The sequence below is a fragment of the Vipera berus genome (assembly GCF_964194415.1).
Source record: "Vipera berus genome assembly, chromosome: Z".
Lineage (NCBI taxonomy): Eukaryota > Metazoa > Chordata > Lepidosauria > Squamata > Viperidae > Vipera > Vipera berus.
This window is the reverse complement of record NC_138205.1, coordinates 9,145,937-9,162,543: the sequence shown is the minus strand read 5'-3', so window position 1 is coordinate 9,162,543 and position 16,607 is coordinate 9,145,937.

The following is a 16,607-nucleotide window of genomic DNA, read 5'->3' as shown; positions in this document are numbered from 1 at the left end:
CCCCAACAATCTACTCCTCATTTGACCAATCTTGGAAGGATTGAAGACTAAGTGAACCTCAAACAGTTGGGATCAAAGGGTAAAATTAGCCTGCAATACTGTATTCTAACAACTGCACCACTGGGGCTATTACCACCAATGGCTGCTACCTTCTCTTCAACCAGGAGCCAGGAATCCAGGAGGAGTCCCAGATTACATCTGGGATCTGTTTGGGCAGTGCAACCTCATTCAGCATCATAGTCCTAGAACTGACAGGTCCCAAATCCCAAAGCCACTCTGTGTTGCCAGGGTTCAGTTGAACCCTCTCTTTCCCCATACAGATGTTCACAGCATTTGAGCATTAGAATAAGACAACCATGGCATCACTTAATTCATCTGGGGCATGGTTATATAAACACAGGTTTGGGGACAAACATTGGTAAAAATATTCAAACAACAATAACAATGACTAATAAATAAGAACAATGAAAAATTGGCAAACATAAATAATCATCAACAATAACCTCTAGGGTTGTCTAACCTCTCAACCTCCCTGCATGAGAAGAGAACCTTCCTAACAATCAGCAAGGAACAACTTTATCTTGGAGAAATGGGAGGTTCAGTTATATAAAAGGTATACTACTGGGGTACTATTAGATAGCACTCCTTTACAGACAGTACCTAGAGCATGCTACTCCTGCTGGATCTGATGAAGCAGGCAGAGACAATTGGGAAAAGTTGGTTCCACAGATATCCTGATCCAATGCTATATTGATGGCATGAGTTACATCAGCAAGCCATTAACATTTATTGATAAATACATTAAGTAAACAGAGGTGTGTTACTACCTACTAAGTTTTTTTAAAAAAACAAGTTTTATTAGTTTTTCAAATTACAACCTATATATTTAGAATGACTGAATGAACCTTTATTGTCAAACTACAACCATGTATACATTGAGATTGGCTGAGCTTCCTTTCATGCCCCCACTACTACAACTCACAGTGACAACAAACCCTCCATCTTGTTACACCATGTGAGCTAATTGCACAACACACCGGCCTCGCAAGTCAGTCATACATAAAATTATAACATTATTTCCTGTTCAGGAGCCTAACAGCCCATGGATAAAAGCTGTTCTTCAGTCTGTTAGTATGGCTGGCTATACTCCTATATCTCCTACCCAATGGTAGGAGAGTAAAGAGATACCAACCAGGGTGTGAGTCATCCCTGAGAATTTTCCTCACTCTTCCAAGGCAGTGAGCCCTGGCGATGTCATCCAGTGGTGTCAGGGGACAGCCCACAATGTCTTGTGCTGTGCTCACCACCCTCTGTAATACTTTCCTACCTACGGCTGTCAGGCCAGCATACCAAACCACAATACAGTGTGAGAGGATGCTCCCTATAGTAGACCGATAAAAGAGGGTCATTAGCCGTTGTTCTACCCTGTTCTTCCACAAGACCCTCATGAATTGGAGTCTCTGTTGGGCCTTTCTGGCCACCTGGGTTGTATTAACTGTCCAGGTAAGATCTTCACAGAGGTAGACTCCCAGAAATTTAAAGGAGGAAACTCTCTCCACACAGGCCCCCCCCAATGTAAAGTGGGGCAGGTTTCTCTTTTCCCTCCAGAAGTCTAGCACCATCTCTTTCATCTTGCCGATGTTCAAGTGCAAGTTGTTCTTGGAACACCATATGGATAGTTTTTGTACCTCCCCCCTGTATGCTGTTTCATCTCCACCTGTAATATGACCCACTATGGTGGTATCATCTGCAAACTTAATTATCACAGTAGATGGGTCAGACGATACACAATCATATATGTACAATGAGTACAGGTAGGGGCTAAGCATGCAGCCCTGTGGCGAGCTGGTGCAAAGCTTCAGGGGGGTGGATAAAACAGACCTGACCCTCACTGTTTGAGAAAGTGAAAGACAATAAAGAAATAACTGTGAGAACTTTTTCTAGACATGCGCACTAAACAGACTGAAGCCATAACATAACTAGTCATATGGGATTCACTATGGTTACCAGATAAGTTATCACAACAGGTGCAGAGAGCAGGGGGAATGTACAGTTAGAAATGAACTTTTCTGCGAACAAAAAAAAACGTGCAGTGACAGTCTTTAATCCAATCGCAGATGGAGGGGGAAAAATTCAAGTCAGTCAGCTTTTCAATGAGAGTGCTCAGCAAAATGGTGTTGAAAGCCGAGCTGTAATCAACAAAAAGCATCCTGACACAGCTTCCAGGTTTCTTTAGATGGCTTGGTACAGAGTGTAGAGCAGTAGCTATGGCATCATCTGTTGACCTGTTCCCCCTGTAGGCAAATTGATGTTTGTTGAAGTCCGGTGGAAGGCATGTCCTAAGATGTTGGAGCACCAGTCTTTCAAAACATTTCATCACTACAGACAGTAATGGAACAGGTCTGTAGTCATTCAGGCACTCAACTGCTGTTTTCTTTGGGACTGGGACAATGGTAGCTGCTTTCAAGCATGATGGTACACAGGCTGTTTGCAAGGAGATGTTAAAGATCCTTGTCAGGACCCCTGCTAATTGGTTGACACAGTTCTTAACCACTATCCCCAGGATCCCATCTGGGCCTGCAGCTTTGCTGGGATTCACAGCTTTCAGTACAGCTCTCACTTGGTGTTCACACAGGGTGAGTGGCTGAGAATCAGAAGGCTGGCCAGCAGAGGCTACGGGGTCTGATCTTTTCACCTCTTAGTGAGCAAAGAAGATATTCAGCTCCTCTGCCAATGAGGCATCGGTATTAACCATGTTCCTCGTATTGCCCCTGTGGTTGATTAGGTGCTGCAGTCCCTGCCACACTTGCCTCAGATTATTGTCTGCTAGGTGGTTCTCCACCTTGTGCTTATATTGTTGTTTCACCATCCTAATGCCTCTTCTGAGATTTGCCCTGGCCTCTCTGTATGTGTCCCTGTCCCCTGCCTTAAAGGCAGAATCCCGGGCTCTCAGGAGTGTTCGTACCTCTGCAGTCATCCAGGGTTTGCAATTCCCATAAACTCTAATGCACTTTTCTGTTGTCACACTGTCTAAGCCAAATTCATCTCCAGCTGTTTCAGGTTTTTATCTTAATGCCAGGGTCAGTTCAAAATGTATGCAAGCTTGTTTGCCAATAGTATTCACTAGATATCCCCAGAGTACTTCAAATCCTTTTCAGACGGTGTCTTTTTATTTATTTATTTATTTTTGTCCCCTTTTTAGATTAATAGGTAGAATAGCCCATTTCTGTAAATATAGGAACTTTGGGCCAAAAGTAGAAAGGCAGTAAGTCCAATTAATCAGTATAATTTAGTACGAGGCTTTTTCTTTTCTCTCCCAATGTAGGCAAAGACCACTATTAAGGAGGGTGGGGGAAAAAATCCCTTCCCTCTCTCCTCACAAGGGAAAGCAAATTCGGAAAGCTTTTGGCAGGGAAAGTAGACAATTAAGAAAAGAAGAAGGCAATTCTCACCCAGTTTTCAAGTGCTTTCAAGTGCTTTGTTGTGCTTTTGGCTTTGGCAGGAAACAGCTAAACGATGGGCCATGGGAGTGGCTGATCCTTTCTACTTCAGTTCGGAGAGTAGCTCCAAGCCAACAGGAGGACTGCTGCCCTTCTACCGCTGACTGGAGAGATCTCTCCCCCGCTCATTGCCCCTCCAGGGTGAATTCGACCCCTTTACAGGGGCCCCCCAATGAAGAAATCCAGGCGACTTGAGGAGCAATTCCCTTGCACATCTGGCTGCACTGAAATCCAGAACTGCACTACCTAAGTTTTGAACTGTTCTCAAAACATCCAATGACTTCTCAGATATGTTTTACTTCTATCGTATCACGTATCTTGGTGCATTCAGCAGGCAAGTTTCAGTGTCATATTCAAGCAGAACCTTCCATAATTCAGGATGATTTACTTTATCATGCACTTTCTCTAAATCAAATATTGTATTATTTTGTTGGACCAACATTTCTAGCAATTGTTCTTAGTTTAATCATTTAATAAAATAAACGGTTGCTACAAAATCATATCATTTACTCACATTTGCAGTAAATATATCTTTACACATTTACAAACTTTTAAATAAGAAAGAGGAAAAGATGAGGAAAACACTTAAAAGTATAAAACACAAATTGAAGAAGAAGAAAATTGCATTCATGGTTGCAAATCTCTGTAGGAAACATGTCTTTTATCAGATATGCTGTATTTTCTTCCATCCTTCTACCCTAAAAGTATTGAGAGCATAGCATATTTTCTGCAAAATTATTCTTCTGGTTGACACTGACTTGAAGGCACACAGGTACACACATTGTTGTTGTTGTTAGTTGCGAAGTCATGTCCAACCCATCGCGACCCTATGGACAACGTTCCTCCAGGCCTTCCTGTCCTCTACCATCTTCTGGAGTCCATTTAAGCACACGCCTACTGCTTCAGTGACTCCATCCAGCCACCTCATTCTCTGTCGTCCTGTTCTTCTATTGCCCACAATCTTTCCCAGCATTAGGCTCTTCTCCAGTGAGTCCTTCCTTCTCATTAGGTGGCCAAAGTATTTGAGTTTTAGCTTCAGGATCTGGCCTTCTAAAGAGCAGTCAGGGTTCATCTCCTCTAGGACTGACCAGTTTGATCGCCTTGCAGTCCAAGGGACTCGCAGGAGTCTTCTCCAGCACCACAGTTCAAAGGCTTCAATTCTTTGGCGCTCAGCCTTTCTTATGGTCCAACTTTCACTGCCATACATTGCAACTGGGTACACACATATTCCTAATAATAATCCAATCAAAGAAATAGATGTAACAATAATTTATTAGATTATATCCCTAATAAATCTATTCCCAGTAAATCAAATCTAATAATTAGATCTAAGGATAATTTATGATATGTGTATTCTTAAAATATTATTCCCAATACATATAATTAATAACTTTAATATATATCTATTTTATTTCTAATAAATCTAATAAATTTTATATATATCCTATTTATTAGGTTATATATATCCTATTTATTAGGTTATATTCCTAATTAATCTGTAACTCTCCTTTTGTTCAGGAGCTCCAATACTTTAGTCTAACATCTACAAAACAATCATTAATAGGCCCAATCCAGCAATAGAGGTGGAAAAGAAAGAGAAGGAGTAGAAGTGACCTCTAGGAATTTGCAGTGTTTTGCAATATGTGATTATGCACCTTATCATTATCTAAGGTGATAATTATGAAATCCTCATTACTCTCAAAGCAGAAAAAAAATTTTTCATTCTAATTGCATACAGGTATATAACTGATCAAAGGGAGGGGCCAGTTAATATATGTATATATCTATGTATGTATCCATCTATCTATTCATCCATGGATTCAGTGGACCAGTGCATATACATTTACTGGGAGGAACTAGAATCAGAAAGACCATGTCATACTAAATAGCTGGAAGATGATGATTAAAGGAGTAGGAGATCTTAAATTAAGGGACAATCATCTTGCCTGTTGCACGAGACGGTATTTCTTGTCAATAAGACTTCTTGTGTGTTTGCTGCTGCTGCCACCAACAGATTGTGTGGTATCTCCTGCAATGTGTACTGTTCCTGAGTCTCTGAAAGTGCAATACCAATATTTTCAGCCAGGTGATGTGATAATTGGTGGGATAATTTCACAGCTTTTCTCCTTTTCTGAAGGAACAGACTTCAGCTCACACCCTACACCCAAGTGTGATGTTGAACCTGTGTAAGAAAAACCTCATTGATTTCTGTAATACTTGGCTATTTCCTGGCAGTGCCACTGATATGCTTTCAGTAACTCTGCATAGATTCTACATGTCAGATTAGTTTTTACTCCTACATCCATTTATTCTGCTCTTCTGGTAATAGAAAATAGATTGAAATAATGGTCAGACCCAAAACACATATGTGGTAACCTTGTTATTTTTCATCCCAGAAACCTCTATCTTACAGATCTTGGGTTTAACCCAACTATTTGGCTTAAACTTAAAGCTCCAGCAGTACGATATTACGATGTAAACTTCTTTTCTAACTCTATGATTCTATCATATTTGCCAGACCACCTTGTATGCTCTGAGTTTATTCTGATCTTTTACATCTGATAAGATCAAATCAGTCAGTAAGGCATGCTAGATTTGATTGTGTGAAGTGCGAAAACCTGCATCAGTCTTGCCTCAATCTTCTATTGCTTAAAGTCCTTGCTCTTATATACATAGCATTATTTATACCAGCATGCCTGGCTGAGGAATTTTGGGAGTTGAAGTCCACAAGTCATAAAAGGGCCAGGTTTGAAGACCCCTGATTTATACCCATAGACTTCCTACTCAAAAGTCATTGGGGAAAAATTCAGTAAGGTCCATAGTTCTCTGACCTTGTGAGAGGCCAGAAGCAAGCAATTTTTGTTTCTGAGCATACTTTGTCTGAAAATGGACTTCTGTCTTAGAGTTTAGGAGAATTGAAATATTGGAGAAGGGCAGAACCATTACAAGCAAACAACCTTAGTGCAGGTTCGCATCCCACCAGGCTCAAGGTTGACTCAGCCTTCCATCCTTCTGAGGTAGGTAAAATGAGGACCCAGATTGTTGGGGGCAATAAGCTGACTTTGTAATAATGCCGCTTGGGGGGGGGCGAAAGCCCTAATAAGCAGGCATATACATAGAATGAAGGCTATTGCTAAGCACATTGGTTTGTGCTTAAAATTGTAAGCCGCCCTGAGTCTTCGGAGAAGGGCGGGATATAAATGGGATTAAAAAAACCCTATTCTTCTAATTAAAGATAACTACATTCTAAGTAGGTTTCTCATTCTCCAGTGTTCTCCACCAGTAAATATAGGATGCCTCTTGCAGGAATAGTGTGCAAATGTTCTCAACATCATGGTTTACTCAAGATGTGTCTTTTACTTTAGTATAATGCTGAAAAAATATCAACACACCCTAGCCTTGGCATTTGCAGTGAATGAAATAAATGGAAACAACATGATCTTACCGAATAGAACTCTGGGATTTCATGTCTATGATAGTCACTTTGATGCCCAGATAACTTATCAGAATACACTGAACCTGCTCTTTAATCAGAAGCCAACTATTCTCAACTACAACTGCAGCAAGAAGATACCAGCAGCTGTCATTGGGGGTACTGACTCAGTAACTTCCCTTCACATAGCTACTATCTTAGGGATCTACAAGATTCCTCAGGTAAGATGGATTACACATCTATTTGTTTAGCACCTTATTATCTTTTACAGTGTGTCTCAATCTTGACAATTTTAAGATGGATGGACTTCAAATCCCAGAAGATGATATGCTAAAAGCTTACTAAGAAACTTCCTATCTGCATTTATTAAGAAAGTAGTTGCATTTATTAAGAAACGCACTATCTACATCGTATTGGTTACTTTTTCTCTATACTGTTGTAACAAAAGCAGGTTGGTCTGAGTAGAAATAATATGACTTCTTCTAAGTTTAGTTTGGGAATACAAAAAGTTTTAAGAACTGATTGCCAACACCATGAAATATGTGTAATCTTTTTTTTCTTGTACTATAATGTGATGCTATTTCATTCTCCTTCTCTGGTAATGTGATATTACAGGAAGGAAGAGAGTTATCAGATTTTTTTTCCTCTCATTTGCTCTGAGGTAAATTTGTTTATAAAAGTGTAAGTGAACCACTTAAAACTCAATTTAATTATACAAGGGTTCTTCGTTGGAAGGATAAAACTTTGTCCGTCTCAACAGGATTTATGTTTTACAATCTCACAATGCCAACCGTTGTTTATCTTTAATATGGTGGTTATCTTCTTTCCCTTTTGTCTATTTATGCTGGCCTTAACTATTCTCTTTTTTGTTTTCTTTATTTCAGTTCCTTTTGCTCACTACAGTCCTTATTCTCAATATCATAACATCACAGAAGGGGATCAAAAGTAATCTTTCTACTGTACATAAATAATCACTGATTCTTTTAAAACCTCTTTTAAACTTACATAAAAGACAAATATGATGACAGGAAAGTTTCATATTAATTGTTATGTTAGGTGACAGCACTTATTTGGTACTGACTGATCTTAGAATGTAACCAGGGAAATAAAAGGAATAATTATAAGTCAGAAATAAATAGTGAAAAATTAGAGAAAGTAGAAAAATGTTTGTACTTCATGCATTGTTAACTAGAGATGGGAAAATGGATGATGAAGGAAATAATATGTATAAAGGCAAGTAAAAGAAGTCATGGTAATATGGAATCTGTTATGCAGAACAAATGGTTCTTATTTATTTTCTTATTTATTCATTCATTTATTTATTCATTTGTTTATTTTGGGTTAAGGTTAGGGTTAGGACATGGACTACTTTGACTGAGCTTCAGCATGCCATTTTTTTTAATTTCACTACACTTTTATGAAATTAAAGTGGAGAGGAGAAGGCAATTTGAGGTTGTCAACGTGAGAAAAAGAACTAGCATTATAGAAAAGTACTTGATCCTGTAGATATTTTTGTACTTCCCCAATATAAATGGAATTATGTTCTTTAGGTCACCTGTTGTTTATATACTCCACCAGTGAATGATATAAGCCACCCATCTTTCTTATACCGCATGGTACCTAATGAAGCACATCAGTATACTGGGATTGTCCAGCTGTTGCTTCATTTTCAATGGAAATGGATTGGAATCATGGCCATGGACGATGATAAAGGAGAAACGTTTGTGCAGACCTTGGAGAAAAAATTTTCTGATAATGGAATTTGCACTGCCTTCTCTGAGCGAATGCCACTCCAAAGCAACATTTTAGGTGTTATTAATTTCGATGAAATGTTTAGAGAAATGGCTCTGTTGCTGAGTAGAGCAAGCGTCAATGTCTGTGTTATAAGTGCTGATGCTCACGTGATGTTAGATTTGCAGTTAGTGCTCAATCTTGCCGAATCAGACATGATGCTGCCTGTTCAGAAGGTATGGGTGATGACAGCCCATTGGGATTTTTCAGTGGAGCCCTTTTTAAATAATTTAAATATGCAGATCTTCCACGGTGCCTTGTCCTTTGCAAGTCACACCTCTGAGATGTCAGCATTTCAGAATTTCCTTCTCTTCCAAGACCCCCATTCTCTTACCGATCATTTTATCAGAGTCTTCTGGGAACAAGCATTTAAATGCTCATTTCCAGCTTCTGCAACAGACATGAAGAACCAGGGAAGCTGCACTGGCAGTGAGAAACTAGAAAACCTCTCACACCCTTTATTTGAAATGAGCATGACTAGTCAAAGCTACAGTGTTTATAATGCTGTCTATGCTGTGGTGTACGCTTTGCATACATTATATTCATGCAAAGAGAAATATGGAGCAGTGTTGGTTAGAGATCATCCAAGAACATCTAAATCACAGTATTTTCAGGTAACAACTCAGCTCAAAGGCAGATTTTTTTTATGTATCAATGTTATTATTAATATTAATGCTTTCATTTATATAAGAAGGATTCTCCTGCTGTATATAATGCATTATTGTGCATTCCCAAAGGAGATACAGTCAAGGCAAGACAGTGATTATACAGATATTCCTTGACTTATGATCAGAATGGGGACCAAAATTTCCATTGCTAAGCAAGTCAGTTGTTAAGTGAGTCCTGCCCAATTTTATGATTCTTTTTGTCCTGATTGTTAAGTGAGTCATTGTAGTTGTTGAGTGAATTACATGATTGTTAAGTGAATCCAGCTTCTCCCATTGACTTTACTATCAAAAGCTGGATGGGAAGGTCACAAATAGCGATCATATGACCCCAAGACACTGCAACTATCTAAATATATACCAGATGCCAAGCACCCAAATTTGGATCCGTGACTTTGAGGATGCTGCCATAGTCATAAATACAAGGACCAATCATAAGTTATTTTTTCAATGCAATTGTAACCTTGAATGACCAAGTCTAGGACTACCTGAAAACAATGTAGATAAGATATGTGTAAGTAGACTCCATAGTGCAATAAAAGGACTGAAAGTTTTCTGAGACTATCATTTTTGTAAGCTTTGAAAGAAATGAGAGGTTTATACTTGCAGATGCATGATGCTACAAAATACAGAATTTATACCTAAGATATCAAATCCATAATTTTGCAGAATATTCTAACTTAAGAAAATAATAAAAAAATTCACAATAAGTGATAGTAGGAACAGTATACATAATTGCTTAATAATCACTTGGATACCTGCCCAGCATCACTGGGAAGTAGACAGTACATAAATTTACACTAATTCAGTAGAAATAGTAGTAGTTGTTGTAGTAATAGTAGCAGTATTCCCCTGGCAGATAGTAAATGATAACTTTGAAATACTTGGATTCCCATCAGTGACTTAGGTATACCAAGATATTTCTATGCCAAAAGAAAATTTATTTATTTTTTATTTGAAAAACATTATCTGCTAGTTCTTAGTATCCTTTTAAAAACTGAGCTGAACTAAAATATTTGATTGGAGAAGGAAATAATGGGACCACCAATAATGAAATGATAAAATAATTAAATAGCTTCAGAGTGTAGCAAAACTTTATTCCAAGCAAAACATTTTTCACTTTTCCCACCACTTTGGTAATAGTTGTCAAAACTTCATTTATTCCAGCTTTACCATTTCCTAAGTCAAGTCTCCTTTAATAACAGTGCCGGAGACAAGGTGTCTTTTGACAAGAAGGGTGATCTGCTAGCTGGATTTGACATTATCAACTGGGTTACTTTCCCTAACAAATCCTTCGTGAAAGTAAAAATGGGACAAATGGATCCTCAAGCACCCTCAGGCAGAAAGTTCTTCATCGATGAAAGAAAAATCACATGGCCGACCCATTTTAACCAGGTAGGACACATTTGTTTCCAGTTTGAAAACTAAAAGAGATACCTTTCTTCTCAGCAATTAACGATTCCCAGTATTTTAAAAATAAGTGTCTGGATGAGGACAAACTTGATATGTTTGATCCCGTTTATGAAATTTTTGGTTTAGTAAAGCTAGTTTGCAAGGGGAAGGAGGACTGAAAGAAATTGATGCCTTCTGTTCTCTTTTTCTGCAAGGAAATAGAGAGCTTTCAAATTTTCATGCTTAGTTGCCCCAAGAAGGTTCTACTGGGTATCTTTAATACCTCTGATTGAGGAGATGCATTTTTATTATTGAGTCTTGACAGACTAGGTTTTAGGCCATCCTTATTGCCTCAACTAAACTTTCAAGTTACATTAGCCTCAGGCTACAGGGTAATAGTTAGAACAATTAATCAGTGGAACAACTTGCCTCCAGAAGTTGTGAATTCTCCAACACTGGAATTTTTAAAGAAAAGACTGGACGGTGATTTGTCTGAAATGGTATAGGGTTTCCTGCCTAAGCAGAGGGTTGGACTAGAAGACTTCCAAGGCCCCTTCCTACTACTACTACTACTACTACTACTACTACTACTACTACTGTTGTTGTTGTTGTTTGTTTGTTTTCTCCCTGCCTTTTATATAATTAGTTTTGGGGGATTATTTTAGATTTCCTACAAGAGAAGAATAGTGACCCTTTGGTGAAACCGCTGCCTTCCATTTGAAAAATTGACAGTTCAATCCTATCACCCTCTCATAGAGCAAAGAAAAAAATATTTGCTGTGAACAACGTGTGGCATCAGGAAGAGCATCTGGCCAATAAACACTCTGATCCATCCAGTCACCCTGATTTTACATCCAGTTAAGGGATTGCAGATCATAAAAAGGGTGTTTTTATTGTAGATTTCCTACAAACACGCAGACACAAACAGACAAAACTAACAGACTGCATATGAATATTTCTAGAGGTTTATGATGCATCTACTGATTTCCAAAAGAAGATGTATTCAAGGGAATAAAATACATTTCTCTCTCTCAATAATGAATAGACAATACCTCTTGCTCTGTGCAATGATCATTGCTCACCAGGTTCCAGAAAGAAAAGGAAAGAAGGGGAGCCATATTGTTGCTATGATTGCAATACTTGTCCATCAAGAATGTTTTCAAATGAAAAAGGTAGGAAATATTGTATTGCAATGTTTGTACATGTGCAAATGGGTATATCCATAAAGACACCCAGAGAGATATCAGACCAAGATGGCTCTCACACACATACAAGTTATCTTCATTATTCATAAGAGTTCCATTCTAGTTAAATTCTCAAATAGCAAGATTTAATAAAGATCTCTTTAACAGCGATGTGAATGGGTGTTAGTGTTGCTAGACTACATCTGCCAGCATTTCTGGCTAGGAGGACTAAAAGCAATGAATTGTTGCACATTTCCATTCCAAGACCCATAGCTGTCCATTGATTTTTATTATTATTTTTTTGACATAGGATGATTTCAATTAGTAAACACTTCTCAGTAAACCAAAACATACAATTTAAAATACTGAATTCTGAAATATATATTTTCACAGATATGGATGACTGCTTAGACTGTCCACAAGAACAATATCCAAACAAGGAAAAAAATCTCTGCATTCCCAAGGTTTTAAATTTCTTGTCCTACAATGAAACTTTAGGCATCACTTTGACTGTTCTGGCTTTATCATTTTCTGTGACCACTGTGGTGATACTTGGAATTTTCATAAAACATCGGAATACTCCCATTGTCAAAGCTAACAACCGGAATCTCACTTATCTTCTCCTTGTTTCCCTCTTCCTCTGCTTCCTCTGTTCCTTGCTATTCATTGGTCAACCCCAATTGCTGACCTGTCTTCTTCGCCAAATTGCTTTTGGGATCATCTTCTCAGTTGCTGTTTCTTCAGTTTTGGCCAAAACCATCACAGTGGTTCTAGCCTTTATGGCCACTAAGCCAGGATCAAAAATGAGAAAATGGGTGGGGAAAAGATTTTCCAACTCTCTGATTCTCTGTTGTTCCTGCATTCAAGCAAGTATTTGCATACTGTGGCTGTGTACTGGCCCTCCCTTCCCAAATCTGGATAAGCATTCTCTTCCAGAAGAGATTGTAGTCGAATGCAATGAAGGATCAGGCAACATGTTCTATTATATTTTAGGCTATATGGGATTGCTGGCTCTTATCAGCTACATTGTGGCTTTCTTTGCTCGGAAGCTGCCAGACACTTTTAATGAAGCCAAATTTATTGCTTTCAGCATGCTGGTGTTCTGTAGCGTCTGGGTGTCTTTTGTCCCAACTTATCTGAGCACCAAAGGAAAATACATGGTAGCTGTGGAGATCTTCTCCATCTTGGCTTCCAGCCTAGGAATATTGGGATCTATATTTTTCCCTAAATGTTACATAATTGTATTGAGGCCAGAACTCAATACAAAGGAGCATCTAAAAATGAAAAATTAAACAATTAAACAATTACTGTTCATGATTCTGAATAACCTAGCACTGGCTTTGAGAAGAAAATTGGAGAGATAAAATGTTGCTCAATTGTGAAGAAGAAAGTATAAGAAAAAGACTCAGAATAGCCCCAACTTGACCTCACTGTTCTTAAAATGGGAAAAGTGAATCTTTAGATTAGCTATCAAATGTCTGTTAATATAACCTATAACAATAAAGTAATATTCCTGGAATCCCTGCAGCATCAGTTTCGTGACCTGACCTACTTGAAAATATCATTAGAAAGTAAACATATTTGATTATAATATTTCTTTTTCAGATCTTAAACCAGCTGAACAAAGACAGGATACTGTACTTATTTCACTGTATAAACTATATACTTATGTTCACTTTTATCCTCCATTTCGTATTTATTTCATATTATACATCCTGTCATTAAAAGAGTTCAATTATGACTGCTGTTTATTATTTATTTATTTATTTATTTATTTATTTATTTATTTATTTATTTATTTGGATTTGTATACCGCCCTTTCCCAAAGGACTCAGGGCGGTTTACAGGGAATTAAAACAAGAAATACAAAAATTAAAAAACAATTAAAAAGATTATAACAGTCCCTGAAAGAGTAAAAACCCCAATTAAAATTAAAATTAAAATTCTCAGCCTGGGCCAGAGAGCTCGAAGAGCCAGGTCTTCAGGTCCCAGCGGAATGAACGGAGGTCGGGGGCAGTCCTCAGCTCCACGGGCAGCTGGTTCCAGAGGGCAGGCGCACCCACTGAGAAGGCCCTCCCCCTGGGCATTACCCGCCGGCAATCTTTTACCGGCGGCACCCTGAGAAGACCCTCCCTGTGGGAGCGCACTGGACGAAGGGAACTTGATGCTGGCAGCAGGTGTTCCCTCAGATATCCCGGACCCAAGCCATTATGACTAGTGCGATAAAAGGCAGATTGCTAACCATTGTTTAAAGTTGAAACTTGCAATATATGAAAATATAATGTATAATGGGCACTCCTTTTCAGAGTCTGTGGAGATTTCTAGATAAGAATAAAAATGGTTGGCTGGCTAGAGCCTGCTGGCTGGGGAACTGAAGGCCATACATCATAAAATTGCTTTGGTTGAGAAACACTGGGCTCAAAATTTTCAAGGTCAACTCTTTCATGTGAAACCATAACAAGCTAACCCATTTAAACCTGTCTCAATTCTTTGCCAACCTGCTTCAGAAAGTGAGGCATCAAAAACAAAATTATGAAAGTGAAAATGGCTCGTTTAGTTAGAGCCCATGTCTGCCCTGCTATCCAAGCATTTTTAGATACTTTAAAGATAATTTTATGGTTCTTTTGGGTCATAAGAATGCAGTACAACATATTTCATGGATAAAGTCAAAGGACTATGCACTCCATCATGTTACTTCCTCAACTGATCAAATGCCTACAGGATGCCTACAGGAAACTGAAATGTGGATATAATCATGCCCTTAAGAACAAACTATTTCTAGTCCTGGAGGCATGAGACCAACTTATGCCTACTAGCCACTGATAAACTTATCTTCACTGCTCTGCAATGCATTCTAAGATATAGAACATCACAAGATCATATGGAAGCAGATTCTTTAGCTAAATACGTGATATATCAGTACTCTATTCTTTAGGCAGAATTCTTTTTAACAGACCTTCTTACTTCAGTTTCTTTACATGTTGTTTCCAAAGAGTTTTCTTGGCCATGTAAAACATATATTTACTGTGAAACCATGTGTCCTCTTAGTATATTGGAACAGAATTATTTTTTTCCTAGCTATATGCTACAGTTACTCCTTGTCATTTCCCCACCCATCATCTTACATCCAGGTACCATTTCCATATCTAAGATTTGCATATCTAAAATTACTCTTTAAATGTTGCATTCTGTTTTGCTTGCCACAATATAAAAAAGATGTTGAAATTCTAGAAAGAGTGCAGAGAAGAGCAACAAAGATAACTGGGGACTGGAGGCTAAACCATACGAAGAACAGTTAGAGGAACTGGGTATGTCTAGTCTAATGAAGAGAAGGACATGAAAGCAATCTTCCAATATCAAGGGAGCTGCCATAAAGAAGAGGGGGGTGACCTATTCTCCAAAGCACCTGAAGGCAGGACAAGAAGTAATGGATAGAAACTAATCAAGGAGAGAACCAGCCTAGAACTAAGGAAAAAATTTCCTGACAGAACAATTAATCAGTAGAACAGCTTGCTTCCAGAAGTTATGGGTGTTCCATCACTGGAGGTTTTTAAAAACAGCCATTTGTCCAGCCATTCTCTGCATGGCTTTCTAAGACATGGTCATTGCAAGTTCATATGGAAGCAGATTCTATAGCTGAATATATGAATTATTTAGCATTAGTCAGTTCCTTAGGCAGAATTCTCTCAAATAGACCTTGTTAATTCAGTTTTTTAAAAAAGTTGGTGCCAAAGAGCTTTGTTAGCCATGTAAAACAGGGTTCCCCAACCTATGGTCCACCACTCAGTACTGGTCCATGGCCTGATGTACATGCACTCCCCCCCCCACTCATGCTAGTGTTGCTGTGAGGGGGCTAGCTTTTGCTAATGGTCCCATTTACACATGCAGGCAGGCACTAGTTGCCCCATTTATGCATCTGTGCTGGTGCTAGCAGCCCCAATTGTGTATGCACATGAGCACTAGCACTGCTGCCAGTATTGTGTGGGAGGGCTAATGCCACCATCAGCGTTGTGTGGGTCCTAGTGGCCCATTTGCGTATGCGCATGGGATGCTAGTGCACCACAGGGGCGTATGGCTCCATTTGCACAGGCACTAGCGCCACTGGAATGTGAGCAGCCTGTTTGTTCCTGCTCTTCCCTTTCCTTCCAGGCCTCCAAACAGAAAAGGTTGGGGACCTCTGATGTAAAATATATATTTACTGTGAAACTATATGTCCTCTTACCATACTGGAACATAGTTACTTTTTTCTTAGCTACATCCTATAGTTACTCCATGTTATTCCCCCACCCATCATGTTAAATCCAGATATGATTTCCATGTCTAAGATACTATAACAAGATATGATAAGCATGTTTTCTTCATCATTTCTGATGGAGGTTTTTAAGAATAGCCTTTGTCCACAATGGTATAGAGTCTCCTACTTGAACACAGGTGTACAAAAAGACCAATTCTTCCATCTTTGCTGTTCTATTATCCTGTTATATCATAACAAGATATGATAAACATGTTTTCTTCATCATTTCTGATGTACCTGATGCCATGGAGGTTACTGTCCTCTTGAGATGGTAATTCCTGTCATTATCACAAAGTGCTGTGATTTATCTTCTATTCTGGAAAGACTGACTAAGCTTTATGAGACTAT